Below are 6,457 nucleotides of genomic sequence, written 5' to 3' on the forward strand. Positions count from 1 at the left end.
ATGCCGTCGGCCGGAAACACTGTTGACGATGGACGACGGTAGAGAGAAGGCAGAGAATTAAAGACTAGAGAGAGAATTTCACTGTTGGATTCATTCATGATAATTATATCTATTCTGAGTTATTTAATTTTTATTTTATTTAATTTATCTCTCACATTATTTATTTTATTTTATTTATCTTTTATTTTTTATATTTTTTTGACCGTTCTCACTTATATTGTCAATTAGGTGATTTCTCCGTGTCCATGCATGAAAATAAATATTTATAAAGTAAATATACTATAATAATTGATTGTTATATACTTTAGTTTTAAAATAATTTATAATTTTATGCATAACTTATATTAATAATATTACATTAGTTTATTAATAATATTACATTAGTTTAATTATATTATATATAGTCGATTTAGTTATCATTTAAGTATATTAGATTGCATTTATTTTTCTGAATTCAAATGACACGGAGAAGGTAGATTATTCAGGTATCTGATGATTCGGAGAAGGTAGATTACACGGCTCCTGCTTTTCATCCCGATGGTCTCATTCTTGGAACCGGTACTTCTCAGTCTGTTGTCAAGATTTGGGATGTTAAAAGTCAGGTAAAAAACCTCTGGCCTTCCGGATTGTATTGCCTCTTTAAAATCATTAAAACATCTCCACTACCCTTAATTTTATATTCGTTTTTGTATTGGATGATAGGCAAATGTGGCGAAGTTTGATGGCCACACCGGTGAAGCTACCTCTATATCATTCTCCGAGAATGGTTATTTCCTCGCGGTTAGTACTTTGAACAAACTCTGAGAAGTGTTTGTGCAACTACGATTCTGTGTACATCAATACTTTTTTTTCTAATTCTGCAAGTGTACAGACTGCTGCCGAGGATGGTGTTAAGTTGAGGGACCTGCGCAAGTTAAGGAACTTCCAAGTCATTCTTATCCGCAGATGCAAATTCTGATATGCAACTACTGTATCCCGTTCCTGGCCGTAGCGTTCTAGTCGTTTTGTTGATAGAGAAATCTCCATGTATAAGGTAACTGAATGAAAAAAAATACCCTTTTGTTGTGCAGTGGAGTTTGACCCTAGTGGATCTTATCTTGGTATTACTGCCTCAGACATCAGGTGGGTGCGCATGCGCATTTGGAATTAAATGGGCCAAAGAGACCAAGCTCAGCTAAAAGAGAATATGCAATCCAGTAACCTTCACTTATGTTCATGTACTACTTAACTAAAATGTTTTGTTACGGCTGTAGACTATACCAGACGGCGAGTGTGGAAGCTGAATGGAACGTTATCAAGACACTCCCAGATCTCTCCGGCACTGGTAAAACTCATTGCCTAGAACTCTTTATAAATGGTCACATAGCGATTATGTTGTCAAGCCCAGGACCTTTGTAACTTGCAGGTAAAGCTACATGTGTGAAGTTTGGTTCAGATGCACGATACATTGCAGTTGGTTCAATGGACAGTAACCTACGGATATTTGGTATTCCTAATGACGAAAAAGCCAACGACGATGATAACTCTGGTCAAGGCTCGTGAAGAATCGGTTAGAGAACTCAAGTCAGCAAAATTGCAAATGGGTCATCTCCGGTTATACCTCCCTCTTGAGGCTCAAATTTTGTTGTATCTCGACATAACTTTCGCAGCGATAGGGAGAATTTGTTAGGTGGTGCTCCCTGGAACAGAAGCGTTCACACTCGCACACACTTTCTTACTCTATTTCCTCAATCTAATAAGTTCTGATTCCTCTATTTGTACCTTCAAAATATGTTCGTTCTGTTGGTAACGTTAGCTCTGATGTTAAAAAAAAAAAAAAGAAACAAATAAAACGTTAGCTCTGATGTTGAGTTGGATTTGGGACTATTTAGAGCATAAGTTTCTCACAACTACTTTTAATATCTATCTATCTTATTAAAGTAGAAGTACTTTAAGCTTTTGTTTGGTAACAGGGATATGGGTTTTTAAAAAAATTAAATTTTGTTTAGTAACAAAGATAGTAGAGAATTTTGTATTTTCCTTATTTAAATGATAGATTTAAGTATTTCATGTATTTTCCTAATTTAAATAATAGATTTCTTTAATATAATGAATCTTAACCAAAATAAATTTCCTAATAGATTTTTTGTTAACATTTAATATTTTCAATATTTATTAATAAAAATAATAAAATAAAAAATACACATCAAAATCAATTTATATATCATATAAATAAAATATAAAATATTTTATTTAAAAATTGTTAGTATAACCCTTTTATAATATAAGTCCAATTAATTATAAATATTAGATTTTTATATGATACACAGTGATATAATAGACGATTAAAATCACATAATATAATTATTTAAAGTAATATATAAATTTTTTTGTTTTAAAATGTTATACTAACAATTATGTAATACATATTAATTTACACACACACACACACACACACACACACACACACATATATATATATATATATATATCATTAGAACAAAGAAAAAAATTGAAGTGAAAGCAAATATTTATACGATCACGGGTCAAACTATAGAAATAAACAACAATGGCGTAAGATTTTTTTTTAACAAATTTATTTTAATTTCAAATATGTTTATATATTTTATGTATTTATAAATTATTTTATTTGTTATTAAGAATGCTAAGATTTTGGAATTGGAAAAATTATGACCCATCTCTATATTATTTTAATTTAGGAATTTAAAATTTATATCAAAATATGTTTTTAAACTTTTAATTTTTATTATAACTACAAATTTTAATTTTCAATATAAATTTATGTTTAAATATTACAAATATATCATTTATAAATAAAAAACTAAAAACATAAAATAAATATCCGCCCGGTTGGGCGGGTCAAGATCTAGTATAAATTATATTAGCCAACATAAGATAGATAACTTTTCTTCCTTTTTTTGGTTGTAAGATAGAGAAATATCATTAAGGTTTTTTTTTAAAGTTCTAGTAGTCCTTTAACCAAGAGATTCTTTTAACTTTTCTTCCTTTTTTTGTTGTGAGATAGAGAAATATCATTAAGGTTTTTTTTTTAAGTTCTAGTAGTCCTTTAACCAAGAGATTCTTTCAACTTTTCTTTACAATTTTTTTCTATTTGTTCATATTTAAAATTTATTTTTATATATATAATCCTTTTATAAAACTCACTAAAGCTAATGCTCTTTGAACACTTGCAATGGTGACTTTCGCAAAAATATTTGAGCAATAAAAAATCAAAAGGAGAGAGAATAAAAGAATATTTGTATAAAACAATATTTGAAAAATCCATCTAATATTTTTCAAATGGTTATTGGTCATTTATTAAAATTTAAATTTTTGAGAAAATTAATGTGTATGCCCTAAATTTTTAAAACCCAATTAATATGTGTCAATTGTTTATTGAGTAACTTTTTATAATATTAAAATTTATTTTGAGAAAATTCAAGTCTTTTGCCAATACTAATGGCTTTTCTAGCATGTCCTAAATTTGTTATTTTGCATTTTATTTAAAGTTTATATTCTATTAAAGTCGAAGTACTAAACAATATTTTCCTAAGTTTAGGTGTTTTCTTATATTTTTATTTCTTTTTTTTAACACATTCTAACCATTTTTATTTTGTTTTTTTTCAAATATTCGATATCATTTATTATAAAAGTACAAAATATAAATTACTTACTTTAAATTATTTTATTACATTTTACGTTCTTTTTAACTTTTCCTAACTAATTCATTAATTATCTTTACCATAGTAATTCAACATCATTTATTTTACATATTAACCATAACAATTCGATAAGTTTAAATGATTTTGCTCGTAAAAAGAATTCAAAACAGTTAACAAAAAGGTTTTAATTCATTTATAGAATCAGTTAGCCATGGACATTCATGTAGATATTCAGGTACGGATCATTTTTTGGGGTATCAGGTTTTTTGGGTTTTGAAATTAGATCCCGCTAAATATCACTCTAGCGGGTCTAAATTAGACCTAGAATGATATTTGTTGCGATGTGGAGCATCAGATGAATCAATAAATAATGTGTTTTAAATGTTTTTTGTTGGTTCAAGTTTTGGCACTTTCAAGGATCTCTTCGAATCCGGATATTTTTCTTCCACAATCACTTTTTGCAAATATGGGCAATCTATGTTCGAGAGTTTTTTCCAAAATGGATGATAACCAATTTGCATCGATATTTATTTATGTATATCAGGAAAGGAGAAAATAATAAAGTTTTCAGTAGTATAGACATTGATTTCAGGGACACAATTAAGTTGGTAGAAATAAAATCTTTATTTTGGGCAGAAGCACATGCTTCATACACAAAGGACTGTTGCACAAAGAGAAAGGGAGGCTACTACCCTACCTACCATATCCGAAAGATGGTGTTTCACAGATGCATCATGGAAAGATAAGTAAAGTTATTTGGGGCAAGATTGGTATAATACATCAAAAGGTTTTGATGGATTGATCTAGAAATACTCGAGCTAGTTTTTCACCTCTTTGTTCGGAAGTAGAAGTTCTCATTAGGTAATAGAATACATGAGAACCTAAAAAATGATCAACCTTTGTAAGCTACTTAGAAGATATCAAGATTCTAAGAGACAATTTTCATAACTCAGAGATCATTTATATACTTCGGACAATTAATTCAAAGGTGAACAGCCTCGTACGAAGTGTAAAGATACAACCGTCGTTTTTCGTCTATATAGATGCATAGTTTTCAGTTTGATTTGCAAAATCTTCATAAGTTTGTTTTATGTTGATACCAAAAAAAAAAATCGACCCGTTCGGATATCATAAATTTCTGAGTGGATTTTGAATCTCGTCCTCCAGAATTTGGATGAGTGTAGTTCATATGTATATAAACTTAAAAATATTCAAATAATCAATGTATTTGAAATGTGTTTGAATATTTATACCAAATAACTTTATTATTTGATTCAGTTCAGATCTTTTAAATACAATTAATTATATGACATATTTGGAATATATAACATATTTTGAAGCTGACAAAAAATAAACATGAATTTTGAAAACAAATATCAATACCTTTTACATAAAAACCAATATGTGCTCTCAATTTCTAGTTTTTACTCCCTTTACATAAGTACCCAAAAGAGCTATATAACGTGTACGAGAACGTGAGAAAAGGCGCGTGAGAGCATAAGGTGTAGAGAGAGAAAAAAGGGCATTTATGTCTTGCACGCACTAAACCGGTAAAACATCTGGGTGGTCCGCCAAGACCGTTGAACAACGTGTCGTTTACTTATAAAAAGTTGTGGTTCTCTCCACGCGCCCTTGTCGTTTTGTCTCCCTAAAACGACACCCTTTTTCGTCTTCACGGCCAACATTTCTTTTTATATATTTTACTTCCAGTTAATTCGTCACAGCATATCTCTCTCACGTATTTTTAAGGATCCTGTAAGTCTGTAACAGGTAAATTTTACAACAGTGAAATGATTCTATTCTTCTTCAGTCAATTGTAAATTCTATAAATTACTTTTACATTTATATCATTTTTATAATATATTGTCATTCTACTGTTTTGCAGTTAAATATTTTAAAAATAATCTAGATTCTTGTGTAAACTAGCCGTAAATTAGTAAATTAGCTGAGTGGTCTAATGGTTGTTCAAAAAAAAAAAGTTGAGTGGTCTAATGAACTGATAAAATTGGAGTCCAAAAAGTGAGAGCTAAAGAAAAAAAAAGGAGGAGAATCGATCAGCTTCTCCAGCCGACGGTTTGGGTTCCCATAGCCATCGTCGGTCGGATCTATCTTTGCTTTATTTGTTTTGTTTTAAAGTTTGTTGTTTTCCGGTGCTACTTTTTCCATCGGTGGTGACCTGGCTATGTCTCTGGGACGCGGTGGCTTGATTTAGCATCGATTTCGCCGGCTTGGTGACTCCGGAGTAGAAGCTTCTCTAGCATCTTTATCGCTGGCTTTTTCCAGAATCTACGAAACAGAGCTTCCATTGATTTCATGCCTCTCGATCTCATCCTCCGATAACTCTTCTTCACCACTTGGTTTGTGGCGCATGCAAGTAACTCGGAGGCTAAAGCTTGATAGTAGACAGTTAAAGTTTTCTTTGTTGGTTTCGTAGATCCGTAAGTGTTTCTAAGTGACTCTGAGTAGTAGCGTTGGATGTTCAGGGTGGAATGGCGGTTTCCGGTTCGTATGTTGTGTTGAAGAGGATTAGTCGTGGTGGCTTTTCGGTATCCTTCTGGTGGCAAGTCGTTTAGTTTCTCCGGCAATGAATTTCTTGGCAGTGAAGATGTGGAGGTCATTGAGACACGTGTTTCTCGTTGTCTGAAGGACAAACATGTGCCATACTCACGCAATAAACACGGTGTGGGCTTTTAGGTTGGTTGGGTTTCAGGTTTTTGTGTATATCCTATTTTTGTCATTTTGTTTGGGCTTTCGGTTTGTGATCTTGGGTCCATGGATTTGTTGTATAGGCTTTC

At 31.1% G+C, this 6,457-nt stretch overlaps 1 long non-coding RNA gene across 1 annotated transcript; it reads left to right on the forward strand.

Moving 5' to 3' along the window:
• The first annotated feature begins 465 nt into the window (after positions 1–465).
• On the forward strand, positions 466–1,823 carry LOC130509588 (uncharacterized). The gene is made up of 5 exons (XR_008943617.1): positions 466–602; positions 703–780; positions 872–1,033; positions 1,116–1,324; positions 1,406–1,823. It is a non-coding gene; the product is annotated as an uncharacterized LOC130509588 (long non-coding RNA).
• Positions 1,824–6,457: the final 4,634 nt, after the last annotated feature.

Source organism: Raphanus sativus, chromosome 3 (assembly GCF_000801105.2).
Source record: "Raphanus sativus cultivar WK10039 chromosome 3, ASM80110v3, whole genome shotgun sequence".
NCBI classification, from domain to species: Eukaryota; Viridiplantae; Streptophyta; class Magnoliopsida; order Brassicales; family Brassicaceae; genus Raphanus; species Raphanus sativus.